This window comes from Diuraphis noxia, unplaced genomic scaffold (assembly GCF_037042655.1).
Source record: "Diuraphis noxia isolate RWA-SAM2 unplaced genomic scaffold, SU_Dnox_SAM2 contig0002, whole genome shotgun sequence".
Lineage (NCBI taxonomy): Eukaryota > Metazoa > Arthropoda > Insecta > Hemiptera > Aphididae > Diuraphis > Diuraphis noxia.
The window spans coordinates 81,594,178-81,609,525 of record NW_028301712.1 but is presented as its reverse complement, the minus strand read 5'-3'; the positions used below and the strand labels follow the sequence as shown (position 1 = coordinate 81,609,525).

Sequence of the window (15,348 nt, the reverse complement as noted above, 5' to 3'; positions counted from 1 at the left end):
CTTTGGACAAGGATTTAGTTATAGACTTAAATGTATTATACAAGTATACGTGCTATATAGTGCATCGGTTTTGCGCATAATATAATATCTAAAGGCTATGTCTGCGTCGTAATCTTGCAACTTGTAAGTACATATAAATATTATATTATATTCAAGTGCGTAATAACTTTCCGTACTACACTTGATATATTGTATGCGTACAATAAAAACATGTATACTATATACATAATGGTATAAACGATATACAATCATTATGAATCAATAATACACAGCAACACATTCAATATAATAATAATATATATATATATATATAAAGCGATACTATCATATAGGTGGATTCATCTCCCCAACCCCCTCCCTCTCCCTAATTGAAAAGCCAAACTATCAGGTTACACCACAACGGCCGTGTAACGAAACTCACGTAGTGTTCAGATACGCGTTTAAAAATGTTGGGCTGATGTATCCTCGATAGATTAATATACACGTTAAATAAATTATAATACAATGTATTATGTATAATCCGTTGTACAGTGTTCAAGTTCTGTTTAATTTTCGAGTTTTCCGTCCTAATTTTTAAACATTCCAACAGAATAACATATTATTTTTTATTTTTTTTTATTGAACGTTACAGCTTCGGCAGCATAGGCCATTAGCTTTGGGTTTTATACAATTATATACTTATAAATATTTACATAGAATAGGAAGAAAAAAACATATTATTATTATGTGGACGGTTTATTATTATAATAGATTATCCACGGACAAGGATAATATTAATTATTGATAAAAAACTATAAACTAAGAAGAATATAAATTGTTAAACTGCAGAGCGCTAAATAAGAGACTTGCAGATTTGCATATTGTATGTATGTGTGTGTGTTGTGGGGGAGTATGATTGGGGGTGGTAATGTGGTATCGTACAAACGATACTAAGTGTAGGTACCCACACGTCATGACGTAATAATAGATAATGCTTAATATGAAATATATAACTATATAATATACATATTATACGTTTAGCCGTCGTGATCGGCGCCGGGAAAATAAAATAATAATAAACTCGAAAGATATAAAACACGAAAACGCAATTCTCGACTCGTCGTCGTCGGTGGTCCCCGTCGTCGATTATTATTATTATCATTACGAATATTCGCTCGGAAAAGTCTGTCGCCGATCATCTGCAGGCGGGATAAATCAACATGATATTAGTTTGTTTCGTCGCGCGCGCGCATTAACGTTCTCGTCGTCAGCCGATAACACGCGACAGATAACAGTCGTCCGGTGGTGGTCGCGGGGGCCGTGACGGTCCGAACCGGTGGAAGCGCGCGCGCGCTCCTGATGTCACGTGCCCGGCGAGGGCTGCGGCGCGGCAGATCGATCGACCGTCTCGATGCGCGGGCCGAGGGTGCGAGCAGCGTAACCGTCGGAAGAACCGGTTGATTCATTCACGGTCCGTTTACGCCGCCAACGTCTAGCAGCAGCTCCTCTCGTCGTTCACGTGGTCGATTGCGTGCGCACACGACTCGTTTTTTTTTCTTTTTCTCTTGTTATAATATTATTACCGTACAATGTTATAGATAAAATATTATAATATCCTATACGATCGTTTATTGTTGTATAGCTCGCTGCGCTGGGCTACCCCGGTTACCGGGTATACGGAACGGTCGTGCGGCGGCATCGCAAGTCGAAGCAAACGAAATTACGATTAAGATACGACTAAGAGAGATGGGCTAACCGAATTTTCGCAATGAGTTCTGTAACTATTGCTGCTCGTGAAAAAATAAACATCAGCCATGAAAATGCGATATTTTAATTTTAATCACCAGTATTATAGGTACCTACCCAAACAAATTGATGTACAACAATACCTTACCTATGTACGTCTGTTTGCTTCCTCTTTTTTACTTATTTTTACTAATTCGATATTTTATTGTGATATTAAGAGGACGTTTCACTTGCGTCTTAGATACGCATAACTTGCTACAAAATCGAACTATCATAAAAATCCCATATACTCGTACAAACAGATAATGTTCTTGACATAGAATTTCATAATAGATCGATTCACCTTAATCTTTAAACTAACGGAGCTAAACGTGATCTGCAGAGCGTATACGTTTGATATGCACTTGTAAGATGGAGACGACAAATGTCAGAGTTAGGTACGTTCTCTTAATAAAATAAAAATTACCAATGTATAATATTATTATAAAAACCGATCACCCAAAATTTGGCAAGGTTGTTTTGCCAAAGTATAGATTCTATGTATTAAATTATTAAAAACCTGTCGCTTTTTTGGCTAATATTTTATGTCACGAAAACATCGATTATCATATCGTATAGAAACGGTCGTTACGCAGTATTAATATTGTAAAACTTCAAAGACACTTCACTCGCGCATGCACTACCTATACATAATGCTAAGTTCCATTCACGATACTCTTTTGTCCGACGTCTCATAAGACAACAAAAAGTTAAGTGTATAAAGGGCCAGTGACTACCTCTCGATTAATGTTCGATATTTTTATATACAACTGTGTATTTTTGTTTTTTATCGTCTATGGTGTCGTGTGAGTTTTCGTCGTTGAAAATGACGCGCGACGTCCCCCCAAAGTCCTCGTACCACGATAATGACGAATGACGATGATTTACATATTATTATAATATTAGGGTATATAGGGTGTGATGTGTATCTATAATGTGTCCCTCCTGTCTTCATATCTTAGTCCGTCTGTCGCTGTATTATATACCCACGTCGCGGTCGGCTCTACTGGTGCACTGGTGCAGTAAAAATTATTGATAAAATAAAAAAATTATTATTTCAAAATATAAATATAACATAATCATTGCGCGTCTTAACAAAAACAGCCGTCATTGCATTTTAACCTTTTGGGATTATGACGAAGACGGCGGTGGCTGTGTACCGTAGGTTTGTGGGAGGGGGTGGTTGAAATAATATTATACGTCCATTAACACGTTTTATAGGCGCGGCCGTGTACCCATGTACGGTATATATATATAAGACGAACGCAAGTATTATTTTTTCTTTCTTTTACCATATAATATTTATTGTGAGTATATATATAATATGAAACGATCAGTATTCTTGGCGCTTTTACAATAGCTCTAGAGAGATAATAATCACATCACACAAAACCGTACAATCTTTTTGTTCTCGAGACCGTATACATAAACATTTATATATATATATAATATATTACGTAGATGTGAGGGTTCCTATATATATATATATATATATATAATATATAATATTATTATTATGGTATGCGCGCGCGTCGATCAAGTGGTTCTCAGCGTGAAACAATATTAATTATACGTTAATTGCTCCTTTGTGGTCGACCGGCTGGCACGCCGTTTTCGGTCCACGCCACTGCAGCTTTATCAGTGGTGTGACAAAAAGTGAAAATCACGTTCAATAAACGACATAGATTTTTTTTCAAACTTAAACTATATACATTTACCGGTGTAATAGCGCAGTATTAAATATATTAAGTATAAAATGTCATACTATATTATGATTGGGAAAAGGAAAAATGTGTGGGCGAAATCGATATAGAAAAGAAAAGAGAAAATGAGTGATTTTAAAAAATTACCGACATATCTTCTATATGTAGTGTATATATTGTTTATGGCCCGCTCGGTTTCTGTCGGTATTTTCGTTTGCGGTTAGAACGTTTCTGACAACCGGAGCACGCCAGACTGATGAGCGGTTAGAACACCACCGCGAAACTGGCGACCGCAACGTTTGCATAAAATAACGACGTGCTGCATACGGCGTGTCTATAGAAATAATACACTGCGTATATGAATATTATAAATAACGTTATATTGGTAGTTGTTACTTTGTTAGGTGTATAATATCAGCACGATTAAAAAGTAGGAAAAAATTGGCAAAATTACAGTGTATCCGATTCGAATTCAACCTCGGGGCATTTTACGGTTTTTTCTTAAAAAAATTATAATAATAATAAATAATAATATTAGAACGGAAAACACATACGTCTATCTATCATAATATGCTGATTACATGAAAACTGGTCTAGTATAACCGGCCAGCGCCCAGCGGATGGTGTGGATTTTTTTGATAAAATAATCGTTTTGACGAGATTGAACTGGTTTTCGAAACGAAAAATAAAAAAACCACTCGAGACAAGTATATAATATATATGACATTAATATATGGGTCAGTCGTCCTAGTTTTCGGGGTGAACCGCGCTATATCCGCAAAAACTGCATTGAAATCAATTCTCCATGTATATTGCCGCGCCACCACGCCGCCGCATTCGTCGTCGTATAACATCGGTCTCTCCTCTCTCTTCAACGGCTTCAACCCCTTCAAGACCACCATTATATGCCACCCCCGATAGGTATACCTATATATTATTTATATATATGTGTGTACATATATACAGAATACATACGATTGCAACGCAATCATTTTCGGGTTTCCATAAGTTTTGACGATAAAACTGTACTTTTACACGGGCAAATGTCGTAAAAGTCTCGACGTTATCGGTTTTTTGCAGACGGTAATGTATTCGTCTGCTGGGAAAAAGAAATGAAAAAAAAAAGAAATGTTGCAGTCTTTGTTGTGTGTTTAAACTGCTTTTCAGTATTGATCCGAAAAAGTTTTTCCTCAGTTTTATTTATTTATTTTATTTTTTATGGTGGTCGAGTACTAGGAAAAAGTCAGGGACGAAGGACAGGGACTAGCAGCGTGTTTTGTATTTGTGTGTGTGTGTGTATATGTAGTTTAATTTGTTTATATGTCTGAAATTTTTTTAATCTAAACGGAAATTAATTTTGTAAAAAAAAAAAACGATTTGGGGTGGTCGGCTTTGTTTGTATAGATCTGCCTATGATACACGCTCACACGTATGCACGAGTATTGGGACAAAACGTAGGTACTATACAGTTGCAATAAAAAGCGCATATACAACAATGGTTGCATGTAATATAATAATTGATGTACGACCGGCACAATATACAAATACTATAAATATATAAACGTTCATTATGTACGCCAACGATTATTACAATTTTTCCCGTTTTATTTTTCCTCTCGTCTCGCCCTCCACTGCACCAGTTTAGCTCGCACTCCGCTATCGTATCATTATCATTATCATTATTATATTAATACTATTTATTTATTTGTTTCTGTATCGCTCGCAGTTTGCGCTATGAGAACAAAAAAAAAAAAAAAATTAAAATACGAAATAATAGTATAATCTCGTCGCGATATAGGTATATATACATATGAAACCCGGTTTTAAAAGCGCATAATAAAACAGAATTAATTCATATATACATGTATAATATCTGTGAGTGCGTGTGTCGTAGTGTGCGTAATAATATATAAGTGTATCGTATGCTAATCCGAACTGCTCCCATTCCAGGCGTGTACCCGCCGCCGCCGCCGCCGATCGTCCGTATACACCGTACCGGTTTTCGCAGCCGCGCACAATCTGCATCTATATATTATCTATCGCTGCCGCCGCCGCCGACAGACGGAACCGGCATTATTACATTACGTTTGTGTTTGTTTGAGTTCAACGGACATTATGCGCCTTGTTCTCAGCAGCTTTAACGCGCGCGCATCAAGTGCGCGTTCCGGCCACCACCCGCTCAACAAACCTTTCACTCACCACCTACCGCGGCCTCAAAGGATACGGTTATAGGGGTTTTTTTTTTATACCGGAGATGACGTTATATACCGGCCGGAACTGCAATCGATCAAAACGCTGCAGCGTACATCCAAATAATATTATACGATGACGTACCTACGATCGCCGCCAGACGAAATCGCGGTATTCCATGAGACGCCATAACATACGTATCACGTAGCTATTTAGGTGTGTGTGTGTGTGTGTGTGTAAAAATGTATAATACTGCAGTACAATTTCGGTAAGTCGGAACTTCTGTTAGACGGAAACCCCGATAATACGAACAATTTCTTCGGTTCCGATTCAAATGAATTCGAACCCCGTCAAGACGGAAAAATCAGAAGGTCCTAAGCGATTCCTTATTGGCGAGGTTTTACTTCTACGCCTATATTGCAATAATACCGTAAAACGCAATCATATACAACTATAGCGAGTTTACTATACGCTATAATATGCTCGATATCATCAGCTGTGGAATTTTTCACCAGATTTCTTCGCGGGCGAATACGAACAGAGTTATAATAATATCAATAAAATATATTTTATAATATTGTATAGTAGGTGATGGTATACGTCCCCGCTACCACCCGTCGAGATCGTAAAGTCGTAAGTCGTAACGTTCGTTTATAATATATTGTTAAATAATGGCGGCACGTCGGACGAAGAGATCCTGCACGGTGTGACGACGAGTTCGTGGAAAATAATGATGATGGTTTGCTAAAAGAACCGAAATACAAATGCGTTTGCGAAACTGTTAAATATGTATTCGAAAAAAACTCAACTCGGTAGACATATGCGCGTATACATAATATACATAAATGTAATATAACATATATATATATAATATAACATATATGTAAAACATATACGTTTATGTACCGCGAAAAATACTTTAAAAAACCTGCACATCTGGACTCGTGGTATAAAATATATTTATCATACACCTCATTTTTTTTTTTTCAAAAGAATTTTCTTAATCACCATGCACAGTGGATAAAATAGACTGTCAGTATAAATGTTTGGGTCTTTCATCAACTTTTACCTAATCCAATTCCGATTAAATTCTCGTTTGCTATAATATTTAACACGATCGTCGTTAATTTACGCATAGTATTACACTATTATTTCCTATTTTGTGCGTTTCCGTCTTTATTGCGTTCGACGCCAAGTTTTTTAATTCCCGAGATTTTATCACCGTGCCACCGCACGGTTATAAATGGCTATTATGGTCCGCGCATAATGGGCGAAACTAGATATTATATGAATGTGTTTGTAAGGCCAACTTAATCGGTCGGCACCGACGATAATTTTTCCTTAGTCCTCGCCCAATCGATCTGCAATAGTTGTGCAACGTCTTCCGAAAACTATATAATATTATGTACCTATACGTATTGATTATTATTAAAAAGAAAACTGATTGGTATAGTCGTGGGTATAATATACATATTATGTATAATGATAAGCGCTACGAGGGTTAACTAAACGACATCAACTTTATTAATATTATTTTGTCAAAATACACAATTTAATACACGATTGCTCTATATTTAATGGTATATATGAGTGTTTATGGTATGGGTAACAGATTAGATCTGTCAATACATATTTTTATGTATTAAATCACGTCCGAATAATATAGTCTCCGCCCACGCCGTGCAGCTGTGGTCGGAGTTTGGAAGATTATTTTCGTTGTTTATTCGATTCGAAAATATTAATTATAAATTTACGATATTAGGTAATCATTTTCTACGATGAAAAATACACCACGGATTATACTGGGGGGTATTGTGTTGGCATTGGTCTGTGCTTGCAAGACTTTGGCTTACAATTTGTAGCGCGCGACAAAAATAATATAAAAAAAAATTGCAGTAATCGCATATCATAACATATCTACTTAAAATATGTATCACAATTTAACGTCATTGATGACTATATACCTTTGGGCGTTGATAATATGACGTACTTATCTATATATTTTGGATTTAAGTATATATAATCGCGGCCAACTACTACGAAATCGCGCAATGATAGTAATATTATTACATTATGATATGTAATGCAGCAATGTGTCCGGCGTACACGAAACGGACTCGGAGAACAGAAAATATCCATTGTGTGTACGCGGCGGACGGGTGGAGGAAAGTGGTCGCCTCTCTGTGTAGTAATAATAATATACGCAAGTGAAGAGCCATATGGCCGCGGTGTTGTCTATATAATATACATATGATATGTGCGTGTGTATGTGTGTGTGTATAATAATAACGCGTCGGCAGAAATGCGCGTACAAGACGGCGGAGATGTCGGAGGGGGGAGAGAAATATTAATTAAAAAAAATATATATAAAATATAATAATAATAATTCCCCCACGGCTCGCTCTGCAGAGAGTAAAAAATATCCGTGTAACTGGATAAACATACTCACTTATACACACACACACACGTGATTTTTCGGCCAAAAGAAAGGTTTATGGTTTCCACGCGTATTGCGTGCATATATATATATATATATATATTCGTATATACGCGACTGAGCGTATGTGTGTGTTTGTGAATTATGTCTTTGTTTGTTCTTAGCCGCCTTTTTCGACGTTTCGTACATTAGTGCCTTTTTTCTTATATATTTTTATATTTATTTATTCGACCAATTCAGTCGGACGATTGCGTGCCGGTCGACAGTAAAAAAAAAAAAACTTAGCACAAAAAAAACGATTCCTTCTCATTTGTATATAATATAATATATATCATTCATATCGTATATAATTGTGTTGCAACGCGTTGGAGGGAAAAACACAAGCTAAAATGGCCGGCAGCAAATTTCGATATTAATCCGTGCAACATTGCAGGCATTATAATAGTACTCGTCAGTTTATTTGGCATTAAAATACCCAATAATACTACACATTATAATTTTATTATAAAAATAACGTTACGAATAAATAAATTTCAATAGGTTGTTGTATATATAGCTGATGTAGGAAAATTTTTTTGTTTAAATTTTTACTGCAAGCGCGCGTGTAGCGACCGCTCCCGGTCTCGGCTGCATCTGGGTCGACTGGATTCCGCGTTTGCTGCAGTACCTATATATACCTATAATACGCGTTTTTCCCTGCTAGCAGAAATGCGCGTATTTGAGAGATAGCCTTTCGATTCCATGAAAAATTGTTTTTCCGCACATTTTTATTGTTTATTTTTTTATATAATATACTTATCATACGTATTTTAATTTTAATATAAATGGACTATTGCAATAATATAAATTCCACGTGCACGCTGCTGCGCTGAACACACGCGTTAGATATAGAGGAGCCAGAGGAGGATAATAGTAATAATAATAATAATAACAATATATATTATATAATAATATTATAAAATATAAGAATGATAAAAATTGCGAATTCCGCCCGCGAAAACCAAGGTCGCGGAAAAATGTTATACATATATTTTAATAGTCCCTTTATAACTTTATAAGCCTTAGACCTTAGCGTAGAAACGGCGATATCATAATAAAATAATTTATAGACACATTTATACACAATATTATCATGACGAACATTTGAACAAAGTTTATTATCTATATGTATGCATTAATATAATATTATATAAGTACGGGGGAATCAGTATATACACCTTTATTACTCGGTTATGCGTATATATATATATAAGTATATAGGCTTTATCGTAGGCGCATTGTACCTATTTTTTTTATTTCATCCGGTATATCGATTCGACATAAATAAATTTACGATTCAATATACTTATTGTCTTTTATATAGGTTACACCCGCGTATCACTATTTATATGTCTAATGTGCGTATTATATTATAGGTATATTAGCTATATTAGGTGTATAGATTTACCACAATTGTGAATATATTGAATTTTAATTCGATACCGGCGAGCAAGCGTTCTTATTTTTATTTACAAAGCAAATTTTCCGATTGGAAAATGTAGCTGTTACACGACAATCTCCTGAACGAAAGAACATTAACGCAATTTGTCATTTTTCTCGTGATCCGTTTATAATACGTCGTTCAGGACGTAAACGTTAAACTCGTGGTCGTGGTACATCGTTTATAATAAAGGATACGTATTACAATGAATCATATTGATCAAAATCCAACATAATAGAATTTCGAAATAATTTACAGGATTAATAATAAAAATTTAAAAAAGAACCCTAAGCCGTAGTTGTCAAGATGCCAATGTTCGGAAACATATATTTTACACTGCTGTTTTATACATTTTATACGGTATTAGTGAATAATAAAATTGCCAAATTCTCGTGCTTGACGTCAGTAAAAATGATTGAATTCTCAATAATCGTACCATATCGATCTCGCTAGTTGTGTTTTAAGATACGGGACGATCGATTGATGATGACAATAATATGGTATATTAGTAATGTGTTATTAATTATTATTATGACGTGCGTATAATATCTGATGGTTTACGACTTATGGCAATTTTGTTATTTTAATTGAATTCTAAAATGTTTTTTCTTATATAAATTTATATGTTTATTATTTTTATCGGTTACCGGGGAATAAAAAATCTATAATATTATAATGTCTCGAGCACGTATAATAGAATCCGATAAAATTGATTCCGGGTAGTAAAAACATACAAGAGTTTTATAGTTTTTGAATAATAATATACTATTACTATAAATTATAATGTGTAGTTAATTACTCGGTCAAAAAGTAATATGGCCCATTATAATATCGTGGTGTACACAGTGGAGGTGGCGGGTCGTAGCGGTGTACGCTTTTATTGGGCAATTATAATAGATTGGGTGACAAATACTGAAATACAAATACAAATAAAAATAACACGATATATTGTGTAATATATTATCTTGCCACGGTATTCTATATTATTTGAGACACCACGAATACCTAATTTCGGGGTGTAGCAAAAAAAAAAAAAAAAATAATATGTTTTACTTATAGTGTATGATGATGATGAAATTTATTTAAATTTAATATTTTATGGGTGAAAAAAACAAAAAAAAACGTTAAAATTTTCAGTTAATTTTGAAATTTTCAATGAAATAGATTATGTACACATAGGTATTATTATGATTAGAAGATATTATTATAACATAACATCATTATAATCGCTTGTAATGGGTTTCATTGAAAGTCAAGACGTACCTTTATTCCAATAATAATTATTTAAAAATGATAATATACTGTGTGCCTGTGTAGTGTGTGTAGGTACACATTGTAAAATGAGTAATTATAACGTATATCCGTATAATATAGGTACACAACGTTTATGTTCGATGAAAAACATAAGTAATTAGCTTAAAATAAGAAGTGAGCACGGTTCGCGCCTTTAATGTTTAAGAAACCTTGACAGAGCGTCGAGTAGGTACACACAAACACGCACGCGGAGAAAACAAACAGTAGCGGACACTCCTATATCCGGCGTGGTGTATCCTTTACACATTGTACGTATACGTGTGCATGCGGATACCCTTTCACGTGTTCGCTCGTTTGTATGCAGACGAAAATATTGGTAAACAAGAAAAATAGAAAGAATAAAAAAAAAAGAAGTTTGTCGTGAAGACAAACGTTTTTGATTTTATTTTTGAGTATGCGGTAAAAATCGTAAGCGACGAAGGCTGGAATACGACGCTCCACTTTTTTTTTTTTACTCTCTGAGCTGCACCTTTTTCTCGGCGGCTATAAGTATTATTATTATTTTACAGATAGAGATAAATAAAAGTAAAAAGAAACATGTGACCACGGCCTCCGGCAAAAAGACATCAAACATTTGGCTGTATAATAATTATTTATGTTCGGGCCTATTTGACGATTTTTCTTTTTATTTCTTGGGTTCGCCTCCCGGTGAAAATATCATTGTTGGGTAAACGATTATATTATAATGTGTATATATGCAGGTATTTATTTTATATTTTAAATTATTATGAGATATAAATACACAAATGTCCGAAGGGTTTTTTCTCTTATTCGAAAAACTTATCAGCCGGCAGTGGGTATAATGGGTATGTATTATACTTTATTATATTACTCATATAAACGGGTATCTGTGTCGCGAGTACCTACATTTTGGACGGCAAGTCAAACGCATATAATTCAATATACAATAATACGAATACGTGAGGTATAAAAGAAATTCGTGAAGGCTGTAAAACTGATTTTTATTAGACGGATCTCGACGATAATGCGTAGCTGAAAAACGAGAGTATAAAATTTGTCATTTTTAATGACCACGTGTAAATCAACTATATATATAATACATTATATGTTTTTTTTATCATTATAAATTTTTGGATAGTAAAGATTTTGATGAGTTTTATTTAAAATAATAACGTTCTGCGAATGTTATTTAATATACAAATTCTAAGACAGCGAAACGCATAAAATGTAAAATGAATGGAATTTTGTAATAATAATATACATATCAAGTATTTACGATCGTTGGTAGGTACCTACATGTACGCCTCTGCGGATTCGCCACAAAAATTTACACACTTAGCACAGGTAGCACGAATGTTTACTTTAAATGGCTTCCTGTGTACAGGTGAGACGGACTTCTTTCCGGAAACCAAAAAAAAATGTTGAAATTCTACACGAATTAAATGCATTTGTAAGCACTATTACGAAATTGAAAGAAAAAAAAAAACATTGTCGGCTAACATTTCCGAGGTGCCGTGTTCTATTTCCGATGTCGCCAAAATATGAAAAATTTATTATTGCATAAAACGTATAATTTTATATTAGCACAATATATTCGAAATTATTAACAATCAGAATATTCAGCAACTATATAAGTTTTAAATTTTGATATTTTAATATTTGAACAAAAAATATAAACAAATATTTAGTGAACATGTATAGGAGATTGGTTCTAATTTAAATTAATATAAGATAATTGACGAGTATCTTCTCATTTATAATGCATTGATCTTGAACTTGTTTATATGGACTTTATGTAGAAGAGCTTATTGTAAGATAATTGGAATAAGATCTCAGAAAAAGTGATGAAATCGAATGGTCTTGATTGGTTTATGATATGAATATATTATGGCAATGGGTGATAAAATAATATAATAAACTAATGTAAAGTAATTGAAATTGCACGTTTATCATCATGTGTAGTATTTTAGGCATAATATCCTACATAATATGTGTATTATATAGATTATAGAAAAAACACCTATAATTGATAAAAATAAAAAATAATAATATAATATCAGGCGTTTTAATCGATATAAGTAAGCATTTTACTTAGTTACATGGAAAATCGTATCAAATAGGGAGGGAAGGGGAAAGAATTAAAAAATTTAAAAAAAATTATTAGATAACGAGGTGTAATAATTAGTTTAGGTCAACTAGTATTATTTTTTTTCATCGTTATTTTTTACAGGCTTACGTGAATTTATCATAATTTTTTTATGGATGCCACTTCAAGACCAGATAAGACTGAATTTCATGAAATTGAACGAATTTTCTTGTTGTGCAAATAATTATAGGTGGCACTTAATAATAATTATGTTCAGATGGCAAATAATAATAATTGTTTTCAATTACTAGAATATTCCGATTGCCAAAATAATTGCATCGATAATTTCAATCTATTATTATTTTTGGTATTATATAATTTTTCTTTTCTAACATTTCAATCCCCATAAATACTGACGTAAATGTTCACACGTATTAAGAAATTTGCTGTATTTGGTTTTTTGTTAGTAAAAATAAATATAGGTGTATCGTGTTTAATTAATTAATTAGCTGGTATGCGAGTGTGTATTTTTACGCGTGGTTTTACATGGTAATTGTTGGGAATTAATATAATTGCGAAATATGCCCGATTACGAATTTTGTAAACGTAAACGGTTTTATAACTCCATACAATTTATATTATAACTCTAAACAAAAACCGATTAAGGCGGTGGTAAATGTTAAATGAGAAGAAAAATATTTAAATCTAAAAATCATAAAACTGCGATATTGATGAAAACACATAAATATGTTTTAAATTTATCGAAAATCAAAGCAATGACTAAAAATGCTCGCGTTTAACGTCGCGTGGGATAATTATAATAACCTTTGTACCACGGTCTAGGATGAAGGAAAATAAAATAATGTAATCTTTTATGGAGTCATTTTTATGCAGAAAATGCATGCGCATGTGGAGATAACAAAAAAGTGTTTTGTTTACGTTTTTCGAGTAAAAATTTAAATTAACATTAATACCTATGTACGAAATAATATTATGATGATAATTTACTTACAGTAACAGCCGATCGAGGTATACAATCACGCACACGTCCTGCGTTCACGACACTTGCACAAACAGTGAGAATTTTAACAGTGAAATTTTTGTACGGGTTTACCGCAAAAAAACACAAAAAATTAAAATAAATAACAACAAATAAATATTACTAAAAAAACCGTCTGCAAATGTCAAATTTAATATATACAGGTGCGTATTTACCGGCAATACGACCGGCGTTTTAACGAGCGCGTCACTCACTCACTCATTCAGAAAACACAAAAAAATTTGATGTAAGTATACAAAACTAAGAATTGGCGAAAATCCGCAAAAATCGCAAAACGGTCGGCGATGGGCGATCGGCACTTACGGTACACGGCGTTGGCATGTCGCGGGTGCGGATAAAAACACTTTAATATTATTTACTATTATTATTATTATTATTATATACTTGAGCAAATGACACGATAAAAATCAAAAAAAAAAAATCAAATAAACAAAAATCGCATTAATCGCTATAGTGGCGCGTAGAAAAAAAATCGTGGAAAATCTCTCTGCTCCGGCGAGAAAATCATAAAAAAGAAATTTTCTCTCCCCCGCGTGATGCGTAGTCGGTCCGGTGGCGGTGGGCAGAGGGGTCGGTCGGTCCGCGTGTGCTTGCCGGGCGCGCGCGCGTGCAGTGCTGTACGGACGACGGACGACAGCGGACAACCACGGCGAAGGCGATTGCGACTGCGACGGCGGCGGCGGTGGCGGCGGTGGCGGCGGAGCGACGAGTGTATATCCCGCGTGCGTGCTGCTGCGGCGTAATTTTTTTCCACCTTTTTATTATTTTTTATTACTATTATTATTATTATTATTATTTTCGCGGCGCGTGTGTGTCGTACCGCGTATAGTGTAATAATCGTCGTCGTAGTCGTCGTCGTCGTCGTAGTCGTAGTCGGGTGCCGATGCCGGTGCGGTGGCCAGGTGACACTGAAACGTAAAATTCGAAAAGCAGGAAACCCTTCGTATCCCCACCGCGGACGCGGCGACGGCGCCCGAGCGGCCGACCCGGCCCCCGGCACGCCGCCTCAACCGTTCGTCAGTGTCTGGGCGCGGCCCACCGCGCGGGCGGGGGGAACGGATTTTCGAGTCCAATGGCCACGTCTCACGCGTTTCCCTCCAAAAAAAAAAATTTACACTAAAATAAAATAACTATGTACACTTATATACTAAATATAGAATATAATATAGAATAATTCTATACATATTACATTATACATGTATATAGCCAGTGTATCTCCGTTTCAGTTTGAATATTCGTTTATTATTTCTTAGTACTTTTATATGCACCTACCTATATTGTTGTTATTGTGTCGGATCGTCGAGGAGTAAACCGCGACTTAACTCCGATGCTTAACCTGCGATCTCATCGACG

General features: G+C 34.7%; 1 protein-coding gene across 3 annotated transcripts in view; it reads right to left on the bottom strand.

The window, feature by feature from the left end:
* Positions 1 to 14,887, bottom strand: part of LOC107173049 (castor zinc finger transcription factor) — an 86,472-nt gene extending 71,585 nt beyond the window's left edge. The window contains exons 1-2 of one of the 3 annotated variants that reach the window (XM_015523403.2): positions 13,948 to 14,886; positions 3,615 to 3,801 (exon numbers count right to left, since the gene is read on the bottom strand). The gene's annotated coding sequence lies outside the window, so the exon portion shown is untranslated. Of the gene's footprint in view, positions 1 to 3,614; positions 3,802 to 13,947 lie in introns of all 3 variants that reach the window. The other 2 variants (XM_015523404.2, XM_015523402.2) reach the window with 2 other exon arrangements.
* Positions 14,888 to 15,348: the final 461 nt, after the last annotated feature.